Below are 24,427 nucleotides of genomic sequence, written 5' to 3'. Positions count from 1 at the left end.
CAGGTACCAGCCCACTGAGTGGGGTTCACTGCTGCAGAGCTGAGAGCTGAGGGTCACAGCTGAGCCAAGACAGAGGCTGTATGGTAGAGTCGGGGGGCACTCCAGGCTACCACAGGGAGTGGAACTTGGATCGAGCTCAGTCTCTATCCAGAGGAAGAAGCAATGTCAGCAGGAGTAAGGTACAAACAGGGCTTTGGACCTGCTGTGTTGCTGCCAGAGGAGAAGCCTGCTTGGCTCTGTGGTTCAGGAAAAGAAAGCAAACAGTTCCCAGGGGAAGGCACTTTGCCACTTCAGGCACAGAGCCCTGGCTGTACACAAAGGAAAGTCCTAAGACAGGGAGTGAGCTTTCTGGGACCAGGCGAGGAGAAAAGAAGGCTTCACCACCCTAGATGAGCAGCGATCAGCTGTCAGCTGATGTCCACTGCGAGCAAAGTAACTCCAGGAGCTGGGGAGGTAGCTCAGTCTACATGACCCTGCCATGCAGGGCTGGGGAGGTGGCTCAGTCTACATGAGCTGCCATGCAGGGCTGGGGAGGTGGCTCAGTCTACATGAGCTGCCATGCAAGGCTGGGGAGGTGGCTCAGTCTACATGAGCCTGCCATGCAGGGCTGGGGAGGTAGCTCAGTCTACATGAGCCTGCCATGCGGGGCTGGGGAGGTAGCTCAGTCTACATGAGCCTGCCATGCAGGGCTGGGGAGGTAGCTCAGTCTACATGAGCCTGCCATGCAGGGCTGGGGAGGTAGCTCAGTCTACATGAACCTGCCATGCAGGGCTGAGGAGGTAGCTCAGTCTACATGACCCTGCCATGCAGGGCTGGGGAGGTAGCTCAGTCCACATGAGCCTGCCATGCAGGGCTGAGGAGGTGGCTCAGTCTACATGAGCCTGCCATGCAGGACTGGGGAGGTGGCTCAGTCTACATGAGCCTGCCATGCAGGGCTGGGGAGGTAGCTCAGTCTACATGAGCCTGCCATGCAGGGCTGGGGAGGTGGCTCAGTCTACATGAGCCTGCCATGCAGGGCTGGGGAGGTGGCTCAGTCTACATGAGCCTGCCATGCAGGGCTGGGGAGGTAGCTCAGTCTACATGACCCTGCCATGCAGGGCTGGGGAGGTAGCTCAGTCTACATGAGCCTGCCATGCAGGGCTGGGGAGGTAGCTCAGTCTACATGAGCCTGCCATGCAGGGCTGGGGAGGTGGCTCAGTCTACATGAGCCTGCCATGCAGGGCTGGGGAGGTGGCTCAGTCTACATGAGCTGCCATGCAAGGCTGGGGAGGTGGCTCAGTCTACATGAGCTGCCATGCAAGGCTGGGGAGGTAGCTCAGTCTACATGAGCCTGCCATGCAGGGCTGGGGAGGTAGCTCAGTCTACATGAGCCTGCCATGCAGGGCTGGGGAGGTAGCTCAGTCTACATGAACCTGCCATGCAGGGCTGGGGAGGTAGCTCAGTCTACATGAGCCTGCCATGCAGGGCTGGGGAGGTAGCTCAGTCTACATGAGCCTGCCATGCAGAGCTGGGGAGGTGGCTCAGTCAGTAAGAGCCTAACATGAAAGTGGGAAGACCTGAGTTGGAATCTCCAACGCCCTTGTAAAAGTGGGGTGCTGTTATGTGCCTCTATGACCCCAGAGCTTGGGTTGGAGTAGGGCAGAAGAGACAAGAGGATTCATAGACCACATTGGTTTGCCACCCATGCCAAGCTAACGAACTGTGTGCTCACTGAGAGATCCTGTCTCAGAAAAAAATGGTGGAGGGTGATGGATCAAGGAAAACATCTGAAGCTATCCACCTGCCTCCACACATACACACATGCACACAGCCCTACAAACACACACACACACACACACACACACACACACACACACACACACTTAAATAAACACCTACCATTTTGTATAGGAAATACAATGTTACTGGTGTTCTGTACAGGAAATACGATGTTACTGGTGCTCTGTACAGGTATTACAATGTTACTGGTGTTCTGTACAGGAAATACGATGTTACTGGTGCTCTGTACAGGTATTACAATGTTACTGGTGTTCTGTACAGGAAATACAATGTTATTGGAGTTCTGTAAAGGTATTACAATGTTACTGGTATTCTGTATAGGAAATACAGTGTTACTGGTGTAAGCGACCTCTCCCTGATTCTCCTCACCTTCCTTTCCAGAGGGGTTCCCTGTCACTTCTCAGACATTTGTGATTATCACCATTATTGTTTTAAATGTGTCCCACCAGGGTCTCGTGTGTCTGAACACTTCCCTCACAGCTGGCAGCACTGAGGGGAGGTGATCTGGTCTACATGGCAGAAATGGGCCAGTGAGGTGGCGGAGAGGGCTTGTGGGCTACATCTGTTTTTGCTGTGAAGCTCTCTGCTTCCTCATCTTCTAGGATGTGAAAAAACCATCACCTCATTTCCCCGTCACTATGATCAGGGTGACTTCAGTGGTCATACTGTCCTCACCAGGACGCACTGTGTCTCCAGAAACCATGAGCCGAGATGACCCTCGTCTCCATGTTTGAGTCTCTTCTGATATCTACTGGATCACAGCACCATGAAAGCAAGTAATACACTTTCCAACACAATTTTACACTTCAATTTTCCACATAAACATCTGAGAACAAGCGAAGATTATTTTGCCTAATGTTAAGGGGACTGCCAATGACATACTTCTGTATCCTGATTGTTTGTTCGTTGTTTGTTTGTTGCATTGATTTGAGCTTAGCAGAACACTTAAGGTCCTCGTTTGAAAACATTGTACTCTCTCATATTCCATTATGTATTAGTATTAAATCATTTAGCCAGTCTTTGGGCTGCCTTTATGCTCTTAAAACCACGCTGCAGAGATACTCCTGAACACATCTCCTTTCCCACATACATTAAAATCTCTCTAAACTTAAACTGCTGGGCTAGAGGCTAAGTACATCCTCAATTTCACTAGAGAATACCAAATTGTCTTTCAAAATAAGATGTTCATATTCATTTAATAGCATCCTTGGTGGAAAGAGGTTATCTTTTGCTCTATATCCAAAATACAGCTATAAAATTTTCAAGCAAATTGGTAAATGGAACGGTTTCCTTGTGCCTTTTCATTTTTAATTTTTTAATGTATTTATTTTACGTTAGGTATATGAATGTTTTCATTGTATGTGTGTAAGTGCATCCTGTACATGCCCAGTGCTTGCTAATGATAAAAGAGAGCATCATATTGCCAGGAGCTGGAGTTACAGGTGGTTATGAGCTGCCCTAGGGGTGCCTGGAACTAACCATGATGGTCTGCAGGATCGAGTGTTCTTAACCACTAAGACACCTCTCTAGATCTGTGCTTTGTGATTTGAGTTCATCCACTTCCCTGATTCCAAGTCAGCTTGGGTATCTTCTCATCCCGTTACCTGTGCATAGCATCAAGTCAGCTTGGGGATCTTCTCATCCCGTTACCTGTGCATAGCATCAAGTCAGCTTGGGGATCTTCTCATCCCGTTACCTGTGCATAGCATCAAGTCAGCTTGGGGATCTTCTCATCCCGTTACCTGTGCATAGCATCAAGTCAGCTTGGGGATCTTCTCATCCCGTTACCTGTGCATAGCATCAAGTCAGCTTGGGGATCTTCTCATCCCGTTACCTGTGCATAGCATCAAGTCAGCTTGGGGATCTTCTCATCCCGTTACCTGTGCATAGCATCAAGTCAGCTTGGGGATCTTCTCATCCCGTTACCTGTGCATAGCATCAAGTCAGCTTGGGGATCTTCTCATCCCGTTACCTGTGCATAGCATCAAGTCAGCTTGGGGATCTTCTCATCCCGTTACCTGTGCATAGCATCAAGTCAGCTTGGGGATCTTCTCATCCCGTTACCTGTGCATAGCATCAAGTCAGCTTGGGGATCTTCTCATCCCGTTACCTGTGCATAGCATCAAGTCAGCTTGGGGATCTTCTCATCCCGTTACCTGTGCATAGCATCAAGTCAGCTTGGGGATCTTCTCATCCCGTTACCTGTGCATAGCATCAAGTCAGCTTGGGGATCTTCTCATCCCGTTACCTGTGCATAGCATCAAGTCAGCTTGGGGATCTTCTCATCCCGTTACCTGTGCATAGCATCAAGTCAGCTTGGGGATCTTCTCATCCCGTTACCTGTGCATAGCATCAAGTCAGCTTGGGGATCTTCTCATCCCGTTACCTGTGCATAGCATCAAGTCAGCTTGGGGATCTTCTCATCCCGTTACCTGTGCATAGCATCAAGTCAGCTTGGGGATCTTCTCATCCCGTTACCTGTGCATAGCATCAAGTCAGCTTGGGGATCTTCTCATCCCGTTACCTGTGCATAGCATCAAGTCAGCTTGGGGATCTTCTCATCCCGTTACCTGTGCATAGCATCAAGTCAGCTTGGGGATCTTCTCATCCCGTTACCTGTGCATAGCATCAAGTCAGCTTGGGGATCTTCTCATCCCGTTACCTGTGCATAGCATCAAGTCAGCTTGGGGATCTTCTCATCCCGTTACCTGTGCATAGCATCAAGTCAGCTTGGGGATCTTCTCATCCCGTTACCTGTGCATAGCATCAAGTCAGCTTGGGGATCTTCTCATCCCGTTACCTGTGCATAGCATCAAGTCAGCTTGGGGATCTTCTCATCCCGTTACCTGTGCATAGCATCAAGTTAATGCTACTTCATGATTTAGGAAGCCAAAAGAATGTCTTCTAATTTTTATAGAAGTTGCAGCTTGCTTCTTCATTAGAAAATTTAGAGCCTATCTGTAGAAGCAGAAGAAACACTGCCTTTATACACTGTGTGTGAGACAGGGAGCTTGTCGCTGAGCCGTCACACCAGCCATGAATCCCAGGGAACAGAAGTCTTAGCCATCCCCAGACAATGAGTAGAATGTCTTTTTTTGTAGACCTCATGGGCCTCTTTCTTGGAGTCCTCACTGCTCAGACACACCCTGTGGTATCAAGAACAATGGAGCCACAGGAACTACCTGTCCATTTTCCTGATGTCTACCACTGCATGGGGTGAAGTTGCTCCCCCCCACAACAGCTACCAGGAAGTGATGTATTGTCACCTACGAATGCTCAAAAAGAGAATCAAGATGCCTTCAACTTGAGGTGTGCCCCCTCCCCGATTCCCGGATCCTTCTCCTGTGGTACTTTGGAATACTTGGAAGACTCATCTATGTATGCGACCCTGGTTCAAGGATGGTGGTGAATGGACATGTAGTCTGGACGTGCACCAGAGCAGTCCCTCATGTCACCCCCCTTCATGGCTGCAGGAGACAGTCTGTGTAGCTTGGGAAGTGGTGCTTCTTCCTCATTGCACAGCATTCTCCCAGTTTAATGGTTAAGCAATGAAGGAAATAAAAAGTGGCACTAGCTCAGCATGTAGATGGCAGCTAAAAATACCCATTATGTCCTGCTGGATTTCTCCTAGAACCTAGAATCCCGAGTGCAAGAAAACACTTGAAAAATGATGATGGTGATGATGATGATGATGATGATGATGATGATGATGATGATGATGATGTAGGAGGTACACTCTTCACCCTGGGGCCATCCTGAATACATATTTCCTCCTCCTCCTCCTCCTCCTCCTCCTCCTCCTCCTCCTCCTCCTCCTCTTCCTCCTCCTCTACCTCCTCCTCCTCCACCTCCTCTTCCTTCTCCTCTTCTTCCTTCTCTTTCTTCTTCATCTTTTGCTGCTAGCAAGATGGGTTGGCTGAACATGTAACAGTGCTTGCCTGGTGACCTGAGTTTAATCCCCATGCCCCACATGATAAAAGAAAAGATAAGGAACAAACCAACTCCAATAAGCTGTGCTCTGATCTACACACGCGTGTGCCCCTTCACACACACACACACCACTAAATGAATAGCTTCAGGATTTACTTCTTCTTGGTGCGTTGTCTGGCATGTGTGTTCAAGTGTGCACACACATTAACGATAGCACATGCATGCCACAGCACACATGTGGAGGTCAAAGGACAACCTTGGGTGTTAATCTTTACTTTCTGCCTGACTCAAAACAGTGTGTCTTTGCTGTTTGCTGCCCTGTATGCCAGGACACCTGGCCTGTGACTTTCTGGGGTCACTTCTGTCTTCACTTCCCAAGTTGCTGGCTGAAAGTTGTGTCATACAGCATTCGGCCTTTTACCGGGGTCCTGGGCTCTCAACTAAGGATCTCATGGTAGTATAGCAAGTGTTTCCCTGCCAGGTTGTCTCTTCAGCCAAGCCTGAGTCCTTGAACATGTTGACTCAGTCTTCCTTTGAAGGTGCATATCAGGACCACCACCATTTTGCAGGCAAGAAAACAAACTCTGGTCCCAAGGCAGCCCTCCTTGTGAGTGGCTGACTTGAATTCCATTCTTTAGACTCGTGGAATCTGCAGTAGAGGCCCTCAGCTATACAGAAGCTCCTGCTGAACACAGCCAAGTCCTTCCATGCCTATCTCATTCCAGAATCTGGTGGAATGCAGCTGTGGAGTTAATAAGAAATTAATTCCCTTTTTCATCCTTATCTCTGACACACGTCAAACCCCAGAGGCCTTAAAATTTTTGCTGATTCCTTTTTTCTTTATCAGGAACAGTTTCCAGTCTCTAGGCTCACCACATATTCTGTCCCGTTCAACTCAACACACAGTGACTACATCCAGCTCCTCCTCAAGGTGACTGACCACAACCCTTAGCAGCTGAGAATCAACCAAGCTTCACCAGGTACTGCTCCCTGCTCCCTTTTAGTTCTGTCTCCTGATGTGACCATTGCTTCCATTCCACACATGACTAAGACTGAGGCCGATGAATGCGCAGTGGCTTATAGAACATTGGTGAGTTCTCAGAAGGCAGGAGTCCACCTAGCTCCTTGTCCTGAATGCCAACATCCACACTCCACTACAAAATTTATTAACCATGTATTCTTTCACACACACATATCCACATACATAGACACAAGTGGTTGATTTTTTTTTCAGGCCAGTGGAATATTAGTCTGCTCAGAAAAAGGAAGGAATTGTAGCTAAGCCCCCATTCTCTACACATAAATGGATGAAAGAGAAAGTAAAACTAGAAGCATGCATTGATAAAAGTGTATACAGTTTCCAAGTTTCCCCAAGAGTCAGCCAGGTGCTTGCCCACAGGCTCATGGTTATAGTAAAGCCACAGTGGCTAACACCAATCCAAGCCTTCCAGAAGCTTCACTGGAAGATGTTCCACCAGCACAGTGGCCTCTGACAGAGGGAGAAGAGCTTGTCACAGTTTCATCTGGCAGGAAAAGGTATGAAAAGAGGAAGAAAGCCAGACTCAGACTCAGACAGACAGAAAGCATTGTCATCACTCCAGAGAGATGGCATGGGTTAAAAATAAACTACAGAGGACAGGGAATGTGGTTCATTGGTTGGATGCTTGCTTAGCATGTAGGAAGTCCTGGGTTCAATCCCTGGCTCAGCATTAACTGGGCGTGATGCTCCACATCTCTAATCCCAACACTTGGGAGGTGGAGACAGAAGGATTAGGAGGACCAGGAGTATGTAGACATAGGGATGTCCTCCACACTTCCAGGGCATGGACACGCATTCCAGTGCACTGGGGACTGCCTCGCTTTGTGTCTGTGTCCCCACCATACCGTCTAGCTAGCACCGGTTTTACTCTCACGAGTCCTGGTGTAGGCGGCAAATGATGTGCTTGCCTTTGCCTTCCAGGAAACCCATGGCTTTCTCCAAAAGCAATTTAGCTTCCTGAGGACATGTCCTTGCCTTATTTTGTCTCTTCTTTCCACAGTATCTCCTCTCACAGCCTACATAGATCCCAAGGACACACCCCCCCCACTATGGAACTCCTAAGATAGAGGAAGCCCTCCAGAGGTCCCAAAGTCTCTGGCATTTCAGATTCCTATCCCAACTCCCTATATGATTCAGGCAATGCCAGCCAAGGGCCTGGCAAGATTGTTCAGTAGGTCAGTGTACGTGCCACGGAAGTCTGGCACACAGAGGAGGGAACTGACTCCTAAATGTTATTCTCTGACCTCCACGTGTGTGTTGTGGCACGCACAGACACACAGACAGACATACGTGAATGCATACACACAGACAGAAGACAGACATAGGGGGAGAGACACACACACAGAGAGAGAGAGAGAGACAGAGACAGAGACAGAGAGAGACAGAGAGACAGAGACAGAGAGACAGAGACAGAGAGACAGAGACAGAGAGAGGAGGAGGGCGAATACTCAAGTCTCCTCATCTGAGCTTCAGGCTCCTCACCCAGGAGACAGCATACATATACTCATCTCATGGCCGCAAGGATCTGGCTAAGCAGAGAAATAAAGAACAGCATGTACAGCGCCGGCTGTAGAGGACCTCCTCCTGCAGGCTTCTCAGAATGCAAAAGCTCTCATCTAGGAGGAGCACGAAGCACCTGCACTACCAGCCTGTACCTGTTTGTCTGTCCTTAAGGAAATGGAGTGGCTAGAGTGATGGCTCACGGGATAGGAGCACTTGCTGCTCTTGCAGAGGATCCGATTTAGTACCCAGAAGTCACACCGGCAGCTTACATCTGACTGCAAACCCAGCTGGAGGGGATCTGACGCCTTCTTCTGTATGCTGTAAGCCCCTGTGTTCATGTGCTTGCACCCATAGACAGATATACTAAAAAATAAAATAGGAAACTATGGAAAATGCTGAGCAAGCCCGTATCTCCCAATGCCAACTATTCACAGTCCCAACGAGACACCAAGTCCACTCCCAGGGACACACCAACAGAATTGCTTGTGTGTTCACAGGACGGGGGGTGTGAACACTCAGCAAAGCTATTCACAGCAGCCAAGCTTGGAAGCCATCCACATGCCCAACAAGACAAGAGTAGATAAACAAAGGGATTTCTACACTCCCAGTGAGATAGTCCACACCAATGAGAACGCACGGTCTATGTTTTGACAAGCAGAAGAAGCCAGAGTAGGGAGTATCTGCCATGTGCTTCTGTTTCTAAAAAGCTTGTGACCAAGAAATACTACTCCAGAGTGCAAGAAGTCAGGACTCTGGAAGGGACAGTGTCCAGAAATGGCACACTCAACGTCTTCTTAGGAAGGGGGCTCTAGAATGTTTTGCTGCTTGGTCTGAGCATTGACTACACAGGTTGTCCAATTCCTGAAATTCTACTTAACTATGTATCTGTAAACTCTTTTTTCTAAATCACATAAAACTTTAGTAAAGAGTCAATGTAAACTTTTATTGGTGTGCGCGCGTGTGTGCGTTTATGTGTGTGTGTGTATGTGTGTGTGTGTGTGTGTGTGTGTGTGTGTGTATGCTAGTGTGTGTTAAGGTCTAGTTAAATGCTAAGGCCTAGATGCAGTGTTTAGGCCTAGGTAACTGTTACCTGGCTAGCCAGCCACTATAAGAAAATGTTCTCATACTGTTTCTGCTGATACTAAGAAACTTTCTCATGCTCAAATTGATTCTATATTCTGATATGTTCTGTGCCCTTGGAAACCAATCATGATAAAAAGTCAATAGAACTGTGTTGTATAGCTACCCACAGTCAGTTTGAGCCCAAACCAACCACCCAGCAGAACTTCTGTGTGTAAGCTTTTATGGTATAAGCTGCCCCGGGGAAGGACCCCAACATAAAAGAGACACCTGCACCAATATAGGAAACTATTTGGAATAAGTAGTGGTCGAGTAAAGTTTAAGTTCCTAAGACCTCCCTGGGAACTGACATCCTACTTGACAGAAAGAGACATATGTGGACAACCGACACCCTGATTGGCAAGTTAAGACATGAGCGTTAGACAAGTCCCATCCTGGTAGACAGGTTAGAACAAGAATAACAGGTAAGGCGAGTCCCGACCCAGCTGGAAACTCCAGCCAATGGGAGCAGGAGAAGTGTACAACAAAGACATTTTCCTAAGGATGTCCCCTATCCTAATCCTAATTGGTGGATAACTTGACACAGGTGTTTGTAGATGTCGGGCTTAAAAAGCCCCATGGAACTTTAACTTGGGGGTCAAGATTCAGCTCCCATGCCTGAATCGTGTCCCGATCAATCAGTCTTGGGGGGTGGTGTTTGATAGACCATCCCTATTTGCCTGAGCTCCATGTGTCTGAGTGGCGTGTAGAGAGGTTTGTACAGCCCCCCACAGTGTGTTTGCCCATACCGCTCATGTAGAGTTCAGAGGTCAACACCAGGAATCTTTCTCCATTGTTCTCCACCCTAATTTGTGATTCAGTGTCTCACGGAGCCTAGATCCCCCCTGTCCCTCTCTGCTGTCTAGCCAGCAAGTCCCTGGGATCCATCCTCTGGACTCTGACTCCCCCTCGCCAGTGCTAGAATTACAGTTGTGCCACCGTTTATGCTTTTATGCATATGCTGGGGACTCAAACTCAGATCCCCACAGTTTCACACTGAGCCATCTCCCTAGCCCAAAATGTGACAGTTGGGCCGACAAAGTAGGAAGCAGACAATACAACTCAATGGGATGCTTTATTTAATAAATGTTTGCTATGCCCCGTGCTAGACAACAGTATAGGGGACTGCTGAGCGCACAGCTAATGAGTCTGGGCTCTTCATCATCATCATCTTTACCTCCATCACCATCTTCATCATCAGCACCACTTACCAAGGCTTCCTCGTGCTCCTGACTACCTACCTACAAGGTGTGGTTTTTTTTCTTTTTCCTTCTTTCTTTTTTAAAGGGTAAAAATGCACACACTTTATTTCTGCAGTAATCCATCTTAGGAGAGGAGAGGGAGACTGAGCTGAAGCTTCCTTTTAATTAATTAATTAATTAATTAATTAATTTTTATCTTTATTAACTTGAGTATCTCTTATTTACATTTCGATTGTTATTCCCCTTCCCGGTTTCCGGGCCAACATCCTGAGCTGAAGTTTCTTGTGCGAGGTCACACACCTCGCCAAGTGAGCACACGTCTTATGCTCTGGAAACCAGCCTTGCGTCCTTTCTCACAGTGAAGGAGTCCTGTCTGCTTTACCAGCCCCCTGCCGCGAGTGAGTGGCTATGGAAACCAACACCTTTACCCACGTCCAGCCAATAGTGAGGAAACATCAGAATGCCACAGCGGTTCCCAGTTCTATCCCTGTCCTGCTGCGAGGTGGATACACACACTGGAAAAGGAGCTACAAACACCGGGGATGTGTGGCTCAGTTAGGAAGCCAGGGGTTCAACTTCCCAGCACTGCTTAAAGCCAGTGTCATGGTGCACGCCTGTAACCCCAGCACTTGGGAGCGAGAGTCAAGAGGATCGAACGTTCAAAGGGCCAGCCTGAGACACATGAGATCCTGTCTCAAAACAATCAAAACTCAAAAAACGAGAGTTAAAAAGGTCAGTTCTTCTACAGCCAAAGTCCACAGAAACTGAATTCATTTCCAATTGACTGCCTGGGGAGTACTGACACACCTCCCCTCACTTCTCCCCTCACCTGGTGCCATTCTCTTCTCATCCTCCCTGGTCAGGAGGACATCAAGCTGGGGGCTGTGGTACCTCGGTGGAAACAAGGGAATGTCCCTGGGGAAAGTAGTCTGAGGGTGGTCAGTGAGTCCACATCCCCGAGTTTAGCATATCAAACATGTTTCACACAAGCGAGCTTTGCTTTGGCATGCAGGCTGGAGGATTAGTGTACATAGCCTGACTGGTGGAATGCTCAAAGCACAGACCGGCAGCCTGGATGCTGGGGACAGAAAAGGCAAGAAAGGCATCCATGAGGAGTCGAGTCTGTGACATGAAAATTTACACAGCCAAGGGGTAGCTTCCATGCTCCCTCCAAATCACCTCTTCCTCTTGCGAAAACCCTAAAAAGATAGAGACGGGTTCCCAAAGGCCCACTGACCCAGCTCCACCCTATATGCAGGCAGGACAGTGACCCAGCCATCTATCTGGTCATGCTCCTAACTACATAGACCCATTCTCCTCAGATGAGCTTAAGGGGAGGAGGCAAAGAAACCTGGCACTACCTGTCAAAGTCTTGGCTCAGTTTTTTTATTACACAACCCTGCAGAGAAACATCAGCTGGCTGTCACTTAGAAGGAGCTCAGGACAGAAAACATCCTTTTTCGCAGATTGAGGGAAACACAAGTCTCTCGAAACAAGCTCCCATCTCTTGCTAAAGCTTGTGGAGTTTTATAGGCTCTGTGCTAAGTCATGGCGAGGCTATCACCTTACCATCAACTATCCTGACACCTCTGTGAGAAGGGGATGCTGTGAACTCCAGATCACAGATGGCAGCTGTGGCAGCCGGACCACAGACATCCCTGGATGAGAATTATTATTTGGTGTGTGTGTGTGTGTGTGTGTGTGTGTGTGTGTGTGTGTGTGTGTGTGTGTGTTTGTGCGCACGTGCGCGTGTTTGTAGGGCTGTGTGCATGTATATGCATTGATGTTGGGTGTCCTAAATCAGAACCTGGAGTTCAGCATTTCAGACAGACTGATTGGCCAGCAAGCTCCAGGGCTCTGCTTGTCTCCACACCCCTAGCGCTGGGCTTCTGGCTTCATGCCTCTACACCTAGGTTATTTTATGAGTGCTAGAGGTTGAACTCAGGTCCTCATCCTTGTGCAGCAAGCACTTTACTGACTTAGCCATCTTTCCTGTCCCACTCACATAACAGCTGTGTCCGGTGGGAAACAGCATGAACACCACTGCAGCCCATGACTTTTTAAAAGGCTCCTCACAATCCACTTGAGATTTATCAAAAGAAGTACTTGATCAAGGAATGTTTCCACAGGCATTCCAAAGGAACTTCATTTGAACACCAGTATACAGTCTGTACTTGCCACCAAATAGATCTGCTACTAAGATCTAGAAAGCAGGGCTGGAGAGATGGCTCAGAAGTTAAGATCGATGACTGCTCTTATAGAGGACCCTGGTTTGATTCCCAGCACCCAGTTGGTAGCTCACAATTATCTATGACTCCAGTTCCAGGGGATCCAACATGTCCTTCTGGCCTTTATGGACACCAGGCACACACATGGTGCACATGCATGCAGGTTGACAAAGCATCCATTGACATAAAACAAATAAGAAACAAAATTTTGTCAAAACTTTAAAAATTGAAAGAAAATTGATACGACAGTGTTCCACATTCTGTGGGGGCTGGGGGAGCAGCACTGTCATTTGGTGCTATCTGTGAGCATAATCCTCTCTGCTGCTACATCAGTCAACACTATTGGAAGCCGACCATGCCAAGCCAATGCCCAGTGGTCTTGGTGCACAGTCAAGAAAAACTAAATAAGTCAAAGTCCTTCATTTCACGTCTCTGACAAGGACTAGAAGAGTTGATTTTCCATTTATCCATCACTCCATCTCCCTGGCTGCCTCCTAAGAGAAGCATTTCAGATGGTAGGGACCAATAAAGGGGTGGAGGGACAGGGTGCAAGCATCTACATTCCACAGGTGCTGGGTACATGTTGCCCATGTGCTGGGTACTCATTGTCTGTGTGCTGGGTACTTGTTGCCCATGTGCTGGGTACTCATTGTCTGTGTGCTGGGTACTTGTTGCCCATGTGCTGGGTACTCATTGTCTGTGTACTGGGTACTTGTTGCCCATGTACTGGGTAGTTGTCCCCACATGGTGGAGGCTGCTTGCTCTGCCACTTGCATCGGCACATGGATAAGGCTCAGTCATTGTCTAAGCGTTAACTCAGATATGACTGCCCTGTTGGGGTAAGAGGAGTGAATTCTGAAAGGCATCTTGACTCTTAAGAGTCCTGAATTTATAAGGGCATGAAGGTGACCGAAGTGAGATATTAAATGCTATTACCGAGTGGTGTACTGGGCTCAAGGGAGGCACACAGGCTAGTCAAATGGAGCCTTTCGGGGGAATTTCAAGAGACAGCATGATGTTGGAACAAGCTTTCAAGGATAAGCAGGTCAGGAAGACAAAAGTAGGAAAGGGTCTCCCAGGTACGCAGAACTACAAACAGGGGAGTAGAGGCAGGGAGATCCCTTGCCTACACTCAGGGCTATGAAACCTACATTCACACTGAAGGACTGATAGGCTTCCTGGTGGACACACCCATTGACCTCATAGGCATGCCTCACTCACACAATCTGGGCCTGACCTCCACCTGCTCTCCTGCAGGGCGACACACGTCTCAGGAGCCTCGCAGCAGCCTGCGCTGTGCCAGACAGCTTCCCGGGACATCTTTTGTGGTACCTCCTCTGTTCTATCTGATGAAGATGGGCTCAGACGTTGACGCTAACCTCCTTAGCATTCTCTCTACTTGGCTGATTGCTAGTGAGGACAGCAGTCAAAGCCCCAAGCTACGTGCTGACATTTCGTAACCTTCGAGGGAAGTATTGACTTACACAGACACCCGTTTCTCAGATGGGAGACAAACAGTCCAATAGGCAGGCAAGATGATCTTACGAGACGCAAATGGGGGAGTTGGAAACTATGCCTGAGTTTTATGGACTATTAAACCCCTGTTGTTTTCTTTTTGGTGTGTTATATTTTCATACATGTATTTGTGTGCATTTGTGTGTGTATGTATGTGTATGTGCAGTACATGTATGTCTAGATATGTATGCACATGTGTGTGCAGGGAGAGGCTACCTATCAACCTGGGGTGTCTTGCCTCAGATACTGTCCACCTTGGTTTTGAGACGGGGTCTCTCACTGGCCTGTGACACATGGGCTAGGCTAGGATGCATGGTAAGCTATCTCCCAGCCCAAGCTTGTGGGTGAGGTAGCTGCCATCCTTCTATTTCTTTCCAATAGAGAGTCACAGGGAAGGGGCCACCTTCTACCTGTGTGGGCAGCACAGATACATGTCCCATTTCTGGATAAAGGTCCCTATCTCCAGGCAGATACCTCACTTTTGAGGGTGGTTGCTAAGCTTTGAATAAATGCCTCATTTACTTTGGTTCATGGACCAATAACCAACACGAGGACTTTCTGAACTTACAACCAGAGACAAGAGAGACAGGAGCATTTTGTTGGGCATCAATTGCTTCTCGGGAGTCTTCCTATGGAGTTTTTCCAGCACAGCCCTGAAACGCAGGCCTGTTTATTGTTCTCATTAACAGTCTAAGAAGATGAAGAAAGGCTGAACAGCTTGAGGTCTGGTGGTGACAGAACTCAAATTTCAAAACACTTGATTTCAAAGCTTACTCCATAGAGCCTAACAGTATTCAGCTGCACCTCCCCGAGACCCCACTCACTCTTCCTTTCTTTCTTCCCCTTCCTTTATTTCCTTTATTCCTATTTCCTTTCTTCCTCCCTTCTTTTTTCTCTCTCTCTTTCTTTCTTTCTTTCTTTCTTTCTTTCTTTCTTTCTTATGATTACCTATAGGTATCTTCATGCTGCATGAGGCTAAAAACATTTATAACTACTTGTGTGTGTGTGTGTGTGTGTGTGTGTGTGTGTATGTGTGTGCTTACCTGTGCGCATATATATATACGTATATATATATATATACATTACATATATACATATATATACATACATACATACACACACACACACACACACACACATACACACACACACACACACACATATGGAAGCCAGAGGTCAAGTTCACGCCTCCTGCCTCGGGTGCTTGCCCTCCTTGGTATAGCTGTGTGCTTTGTTTTTTTTATTTTATCATTTTGAGACAGAGTCTCACATTGACCTGGAGATCCCTGACTCTGCTAGGCTTGCTGGACATCAGGCCTCAGGGATCCACCTACCTCCACCTCCCACGTTCTAGGACTACAACAAACATAGTGTGCATAGTTTGCAAAACCTATACCACGTCTCAGGTTTTGTTTTCCTGTGTGGGCTCTGGGGGCTTGAACTCAGGTCCTCAGACTTGTAAGGCGGGTGTTTTACCAACTGAACCGCATTGCTCTAGACCCACCTGGCTGCAGCCCTTGCTCTTAGACACAAACAAGGTAAGCGTGGTGTAGTGGTGCAGGGAAGGTCAGTGCCAGTAGCAATAAGGATTCTAGAATTAGAGGTCAATAAAGTGCCGCTCCTGATCCCAGCACTTGTTTATCATTAGATGCTGCAAACTATTCCCGTCTTCCACTCTCAGTCTTCCTGTCTCAAAAATGGACACGATGCTGAAAGCCGCCCCTCCCCCGACAGATGGCTCCTGGTCCAAAGCTATGACTAAGTGGCAAAGACACTGCTAAGATAATTTGCATCAAAATATCAACCCAGTATCACCAGACAGAACGGAGGATGTGCTGGGGAAGAATCATAAACAGATGGGCACAGGGGTGCTCTGATCAAACATTGCTTATAAAATGGGGCGCGAAAGCAGGATCTGCGGCTGCCTGTGTTGTCCACTCATTCATTTGGCCAGTGTTGCTGTCCTCCTTTTCAGAGAGCCTAGGAAGCAGCCCACAGCACGTCTAAGTGGCCAGCATCTACTAAGCCTGGGGAAGCCCTAACGAAGCGATACATTCGTTCTACACTCGTTCAGAGCGAGGTGCCTCCTCCCTCTGTGGCATCTCAGCTGTGCAGTCCGAGAGCCTCAGAAAGAAATGAAAACAAACACACCAAAAATATGTGAGGAGAGACTTGGACGCGACCAACGCAGCCAAAGAGAAGGAATTCACTGACCCCCAATCTGGGCCATCTCAAGAGAAGTTGGCCACTGACTGAGCCTCTTAAAAAGCTTAAAGATCATCCCAGGCCATGGTTAGAGAGAAAACTCCAGCAAAACAAAAACAAATGTGATCTTCAAAGCCTTAAATGTCAGCTTGAAGGATGACTTGGAAGCTCTGGGATGAACCGAGAGGCCCTGCAGCTGCTCCCTCAGCATCAGATGCCCCTTCAGACTTCTTCAAAGTTGTCACTCTCCTGGATGATGTGTCACCCCCTCCCATACCCACTGGAGCCCAAACTCCACTCTGCAGCTCTGCATGCGGAGGGAGCTACCTAACTAACCTCTGCCCAAGGCTGGTCAAACAGGATTGGCTGACCCGCCTCTACCTTGTTATCCTCTCTCTCTCTCTCTCTCTCTCTCTCTCTCTCTCTCTCTCTCTCTCTCTTTCTCTCTCTCTCTCTCACACACACACACACACACACACAGCACAGCATATGCAGCACACACACATACATACACAGATACCACATACACAATACCTCATACTACAAACACATACCACAAACACAAGCACCACACACACACACCACACACACACACCACACCACACACAAACACACATCCCACAGATACATACACAGACATCACATGTACACACATACACACAAATCACAAACCAGACCACACACTCACATCATACACACACAAACCACACACCATACACATATACACACAAACCACACACCACACACATACACACACACCACAGATACATACACATACATATATACCACACCACATACACACACAAACCACATACCACACACACACACAAACCACACACCACACACATACACACACACCACAGATATATACACATACATATACACCACACCACATACACACACACAAACCACTAACCACACCCCCACATACACACCATACACATACACACACAAACCACACATACCACACACACAGCCCACCCATTTAATTACTTCCTCTCTACACAGTTCACTCAGAGAGCTTTCTACATTGCCTCAGCCATCAGGATATCAGTTGTGGGCACACTCATGGGCAATTCTCTTTAGCTGTCTTTTCTACAGGAAGCAGGAATAATCTAAGGCCTAGGCATTCCAGCCATTGGTCTGGCATCATGGGAAATATAAAATCACATTGGGGTGAGATGCCTCCTCCTAAATCATTCAAGCTCCTGAAGACTGAAACACTGAATATTGAAAAATACAATATTCCCTTTATTAAGAGTCTGTATTATCTCTGGTTCTATTCTTAGTCTTATGTGATAAGTGTCAATTCTGTTCTATTCACCATACCTATATTTGTTATTTAAATGAGGAAGTGAAAGTCCAGAAGACTTGACTTCCCAGGATACTCATTCACACACATTTCTCTGTCCACACCGAAAGCAGGCTGCTTGAGAGTTGGTGCTCTCTCCACAGTGCAGGCTGCCTGCCTCTGGGACCCATAGCTGAGTGGTGGAACCCTGAACACTTCATGGCCATCACCATCTAAATAGTCATTGGCTACCAAACCAGTGGCACCCATGCTGTCCTTTCTGTCAGGTGTGTTTGCTCCTGGAGGTCTTCGGGGATAGCTCGGTTGTGTCTTTGCTAAGCAATGAACCGACTGGATTGCAGAGCGGGCAAAAGCGAGAGATGGCAATTCATCTCCAGTCAGAGGTTGGTGAAGTGTCTCTGAGAGCTGGAGGGCTAGGTGAAGATTCCCCAAACTTGTCTGGGAAAAACCTCAGGTACTGAACAAAGCTAACAGTGTCTCCCCTTGTGAGCTCTCTGAGGAGTCATACACTGAGGTAAGAACACTGGGGTAAGAGTTCTCCTGTGGGCTCCCTCTGCTCTTGAATATTAATAGCATATTAATATTACCTTCTACTTTAAGTGAATGGAGTGAGAGAGCTCAGTACTTCTATTGGCCACAGGAAAATCGAAAGACCCTTTAAACCTTGTTCCTCTGTATTCCCTCCTATGTAACAATCAGGCTTCTCTTTACTCTTGACTCTGAACCTAAGACTGACCGATGATGGAGAGCACTCCCTGCACTGAGTCAAAAGAACCTGGAGGTTAGGACATAAGAAACCAGAGCAGGGAGAGAAAGCAAGTTCCCAGAGAAGCCTTCTCCCTCCCTCAGGCTCTCCAGACACAAAGCACCCGGACTCTGGTTTGCTGTGCTCTGAGCCCTGCTCTCCCGGCCTCCCCCTTCCCCAGCCCTAAGCCAGAGACAGGGTTGTCTCTTCTTCTTCTGTCCTGATGGGGGCACAAGTATTCCCTGAGTCTTCCAGCATCTGGAGAAGTTTTAGAAACCGGGCTAAAGTCAGGTTAGAGTGTGCACAGCTCCTCAGAGGGGATTGAGACGATAATAGCACCCTTGTGTGGTTTTTGTGTTGTTTTGTGGTTGTTTTAAAAGAAAAAGATGGGGATAGGATGAAGTTCACGGTGTAGAGGGAGAAATGCTTCCATGCTCAAGGCAAGAATTGACACCACAGTCGTGTCTGCATGAACACAAGCCCCATGTGCGTTCGCAAAGACCCAGCCACCTCTTACACACACTCTTCTTCCCTGTGCTCACACTACCCCCCCCCACCGCCCTGCACACACTTCATGGCATTGCCGCCTGCTCAGTCTTTTCCGGTATTTCCCAGGGGGTCAATTTGTATAATTTTTAAAATCCTCCCCAAATCTCAACTTCCTGTGGTTCTGTTTTTATTTCCAGATTTCCTTCCCATGGTCTGTTCTCTCTCTCTCTCTCCCTCTCTCTCTCTCTCTCTCTCTCTCTCTCTCTCTCTCTCTCTCCCTTTCTCCCTCCCTCCCTCCCTCCCTCCCTCTCACCCAAACATTGTTACTTGGCTCTGCGGCAAGACGTAAAACCAGAGGCCCCAGAGACTGCATGGCTGCCAACCCAGGCTCTCTCGCGGTCACTTGTTTGTCATCCCAGCTACGGGCACACACGCAGGACTGTGCACTGTGTATTCCCTGGTTGATGGACCTCTGTGGCCACCCCCACCCCCCAAAAGAAACCCAGCACCGTTTCCATCCTCTTCTGAGAAACAGACGCCACACTCAGAAGGACAGCACAAAACTGGAAAAGCTCTTGAGAGTCAGAAAAGTGACTTCCGTGCCCCCCCGTGGACTTGCAGACAACCCCCACCCCCGGGACTCTGCCCTCCCACCCTCCCAGGAATTGGCCATACACTCCCCAGCACTGCAGAGAAGCAGCCAAGGCAGAGAGAGAAGAGTTAAACCAAGCCCAGACTTCAGCAATCTGTGTTCAATTTTGATAAAAATCTCTCTTGCTCTCCCCCACCACCCCCTCCCTCTGCCCACAGCTCAAACAAGTCTCTTTATGTTACCAGTATACATTTTGTTTTGTGTACTGCAGCCCGTGTCCCTGCCAGAGAACCTAAAGTTAGCCCACTGTGGGCACATGGGGCAGAAATAGCCACCCCGCTTCTGAACCAGAGCTGGACACAGGACTACAGCAGCCAGCAGCACCATCATCTTCTTCTCCCTTCTTCTCCATCATGTTCCGACTCTCCTCCTCCTCCTCCTCCTCTCCTCCTCCTCCTCCCCTCCTCCCCCTCCCCCCCTCCTCCTCTTCCTCCTACTCCTCCTCTTCCTTTTCCACCCTGTTACCTGTGGTCACACTAGATCCTTCTGGGTTGAGTCCCATTGCATTGAAGGTTAGAACCCAGCAAAGCAAGAGTTTGGGCTGCCCCACAGGTGCCAAGGGCCACAGTCTCCAGAATCCTTCTCCCTGATCTCCCTGACGCTTCTTGACTGCCCACTATCTGAAGAACAAGAGCCACTCCACTGGGCTGCCCATCCTCCTTGTCAAGGCCCTGCCTGCAAGTGGGAACTGAAAGCTTGGAAAGACTTCAGTCCACCTGAATGCACACACCGAAATGGGCAAAGTAGCCACCAAAGGAGTTGTCAGCATCTGGGAACAGGGTGCTATCTGTGTCGGTTCACTCAAGCCATCGGGAGTCCGATCGCAAAGCCGCTAAAAACTTTTCCAAAGTTTTCCAAAGCCGTGTACAGTGAGTGGCCCGATGCACACACTCCTCACTCCACCCCCCTGCGCGCACACACAGCCTCCCATCAGCCCACTCCAGAATCGGAGTCTCTGCAAACATTTTCCAGAACAAAACAGGCAGCTGCTGGAGGGGCTGCCTTTCCGACGCTAACGCAATAGCGAAAAATGAAGCGACAGGAAAGAGTGCTAACGTTGCTCGGCGCCTAAGTTTCCAGTACTGCACCTACCCTGAGGCCCGCATGGTGCGATGAGGCTGCTGCTGCCCCGGCTTCCCGCAGGCACCGCGCTCGCTTGCTCAGCTCAGTCCTTGGCTGCCCCGGACTCCGGAGAAAGCAGGCTGCTCCCTCTCGGCCGGCCTCGCGCCGCCGCCCGCCCCGCTCTGACGTCAGGCGTCTTGGAGCTAGGGATATTTATGGCTAGGAGACTCTGGCTTTTCCCCCTAGGTGCTGATCCGATGGCAGCAACTTGGGAGTTGATTTGCAGTTTTCACACTGGGAACTTGAGGGGTGGGAGGGAGACAGCAGCTGGCACACCGCAGGATGGGGATCGCTCCTTCTCGCTTTGGCGTCCAGCCTCTCTTAGGGGCTGCACCTCTTTGGAAGCATAGCAGGGTCAAAGAGGCAAAAGTGGTCACCTGAGCAAGAGACCAACTAGCGAAGGACCTTGTGGGGAGCCACCCATCAGGCTGGAAAGCAGGGCGCTCTCCCTGGGCAGTGCGTGCCTGGAAGGTGCTGGCAGGAGAGATAAGCCAGCGGCAAGGAGCAGGCACTAATTAGAGGGCTTGCGCCACACCCTAACAACTTTTCCATTTCTTCTTTGGGAGTGAATAGGGTTTTTTTTTTTTAACTTCTTTTTATTAAATTATGTTCCACACTCCTTGCCTCTTTGTATGCCTTTTCCAACTCAGAGCTGGCCAGTTCGTCTTACCCCATTGCTTATGCACACAGCTCAAGCCAAGCACAGTGGCTAATTCATCCTTCGAAAACTCGCGTTTTGTGTTTTAAAACGTGGGATCGTGGGATCGTGGGGCCTCCTCCTTGACCAGACCGGAAATGATGTCGGTTAAGAGCAGCTGGCTCTAAACACACAATATCTCTGGGTGCCTATTTATTGTATACATTGCCCACACCCAAATGTCCCCTGTCCCAACCCGTTATTGTTAATATTGACAGCAACATAGCAAGTCCTAAGTAAACGCAATCTATTTATTGTGGTTATTGTTAAGAGAGGGGTAGCAGAAAATTATTTAGGTGTAAGAGATTTATGACTGATTCATTCACCAAGCATCCACAGTGAACCTTCTCCTTTTGGAATTATCCCACAAGCAAACTTGATTGTGCCACCATAAGGAAACATGGGGTGAATTGAGGAAAACAGGAAAGGAGACCAAAGGAAAGGGAGTGGTCTCATTAGTACCAGCCATCCGCAGCAGTTGTGAGCGCATGTCTGCAGGGCACTAACCTCTGAGAGATGCCTCTCCAGACGAAATGAGAAAAGGGATGAACTGAAAGACAAGTGGATCCGAGAGCGGATCGGCAACATGGTTCAACTAGTCAAGGCGCTGCTGGACAAACCTGAAGGCCTCAAGTGATTCCCAGGACCAACATGGTGGAAAGAGAGAGAAGAGAAAACTACTGCTCGATATCTTCTGACCTCCACAGGCATGTGGTGGCACATTCTACAAGTTCATAGACACACGCGCGCACAACCAATCAACCAAATAAGAAAAAAAAATTCTTACACACAAAAATAAATGGACAAAATTAAAAAATATCTTTTGAAAACTTAAAATTAAAAGAGAAAGAAGAGGTGAGACAGGGTGAGAGTCTTTAGGGGTAGTTGGTGTCAGGCAGGACAAGGTTGGGAACGAGGCAAAGGCTGAGGAGCAGCACCCTGCTCCAGTGAACAGCGATGGGGAGCGGGCTGTTTGTTTCACTGTGCCCCAGGAAATCTTGCTCCTGTTCTATTGGGAGGGGAAAAGAACAAGAAAAGCTCGAATCAGGAGAAATTGGTGCTGAGGAGATGTTTTGAGGCCAGTGACTCTCAAAGCGTCCTGTGAAATAGGACATGCCAATCCTTGCACACCAAGTCCTAATGGAGGTCCGCCATCTTGAAGAGCTCCCATCTCCTAGGACTGTCCCCTGAACATACACGGAGTCACTGAATCTCTGAAGTCCACTCATAGCAAGCTTTTTCTTCCCAGAAAAGGCAGCTCAGAATACCACAAACTTGTGAAGAGCGTGGATCGTGGATCGTGGTGGAAAGCAGGCTTCTCAAACCCTTCTCCTCACTCCATCACGGGGCAGAGCTCTTCATCCGCAGAGCGAACTTCCCAGCAGCACTCGGGAAAAGAGCATGTGATCTAAGCATGGAAGCCAACGAAGAGAACTGTAGAGGTCACACTGGAGTGCCCAACCACTGCTCACTGCCTCATCAGTACCTCTGATGAGGGATGTTCTCAGGCCCAGTGTTCCTTGAGATCAACGCCGCCTGCCAAATAGCTGGGCTGCAGTACTCAGCTACCTGCTCAAGCATTAGTCTGGCCATTTCCAGAGAAACGGTTTGGGGATGAGATTAATATTTAAATGGGTAGACTCTGAGGAAAGTGGATGATGCCTCCTCATCTAATTGTTGAAGGTTTTGAAGACCCCAAGAAAACAATGAGGAGTTCCTCCTACTTCCACAGCCCTGCTGAGGCCTGAGAGAATCTGGCTGCAAGACAGACTTGGACCTTGACTTCCTACCAATTCAGTGACTTAGGACCAGTTCAGCTTGCTGGCTAACCCAGCAGACTGAGAACTCCCCACATCTCCACACACAGTTGTGTGAATCAATCCCTCCTGTCTTGCTTCCTCTCCCTCCTCTCTTTTCTCCCTTCCTCTGACTTCCTCTCTCTTCCCTTCTATCCCTCTCTCTTTCTCCCTGCTTCCTCACCCATCCTCCTGTCTCTCTCTTCCCTTCTTTCCTCTCTTCCCTTCTCTTTCCCACTGTGTCTCTCCCCACTCACTCTATTTCTGTTCAGGACCCTGTGGTGGGGGGAGTCATGAGACCAGTGTTTCTCACCCATGGTGAAGCCTGTTCCTCCGTCCATTCCAAAGCATTGCTGTGAAGGCAAAATAATTCAAAACTGATAGAGAATCTGCCTCAGCTCGGTGTCAAAGCACACACCTGTGATTCCAACTCCTCTAGCGGTTCAGGCAGGAGGATTATGAGTCTAGCCTGGGCTAGTGACTTTCTATCTGTGGTAGGGAAGCAAAGAGGATAACAGGAGAGGATAACAGAGAGTAAGGGAGAATGCGGAGGGGAAAGAAGAAATCTCTTACCTCACAAAGTTTCTGAGACTGAGATGGTGAACCACAGACTTCTCAGACCCTGGTCATTCCAGTCAGAACAGGCCTGCTGGCCCACACGTTCTCCTGAACAAGGCAGGGACCTCTTAGAGCAATAATGTTTCTATTCTGACAGCAATAATGTTTCTACTCTGAGAGCAATAATGTTTCTAACGACCAGAAGGTTTACTGAGACTATAGAATGCTTACCCACCATATATAAAGCCATAGGCTCAGTCCTCAGTACCCATATGAAACTGGGCATAGTGGCACATGCCTGTAATCCCAGTACTGTGGGGGTGGAGTCAGGAGGACCAGCAGATCAAGGCTATGATTGTCCTCAGCTACAAAGTGAGTCTGAAGTCAGCCTGAGATGCATGAGACTCTGACTTAAAAGGAAAGGTGCGATGGCACTTGTCACCAAGCCTGATGACCACAGAATCCACTTGTCGGAGAGAAAGGAGAACCCACTCTTGCAAATTGTCTTCTGACTTACACACACACGCACACACACA

The 24,427-nt window shown here is 48.5% G+C and overlaps 1 protein-coding gene across 7 annotated transcripts in view; it reads right to left on the bottom strand.

Moving 5' to 3' along the window:
• Daam2 (dishevelled associated activator of morphogenesis 2) overlaps nucleotides 1-20,969 on the bottom strand; it is a 118,053-nt gene extending 97,084 nt beyond the window's left edge. For 5 of the 7 annotated variants that reach the window (XR_010054590.1, XM_039084447.2, XM_063267081.1 and 2 more), the window contains exon 1: nucleotides 20,811-20,969. The gene's annotated coding sequence lies outside the window, so the exon portion shown is untranslated. Of the gene's footprint in view, nucleotides 1-20,183; nucleotides 20,733-20,810 lie in introns of those variants that run through there. The other 2 variants (NM_001427649.1, XM_039084450.2) reach the window with 2 other exon arrangements.
• Nucleotides 20,970-24,427: the final 3,458 nt, after the last annotated feature.

Source organism: Rattus norvegicus, chromosome 9, assembly GCF_036323735.1.
Source record: "Rattus norvegicus strain BN/NHsdMcwi chromosome 9, GRCr8, whole genome shotgun sequence".
Taxonomy (NCBI): domain Eukaryota; kingdom Metazoa; phylum Chordata; class Mammalia; order Rodentia; family Muridae; genus Rattus; species Rattus norvegicus.
This window is presented reverse-complemented; position numbering and strand designations above follow the sequence as displayed.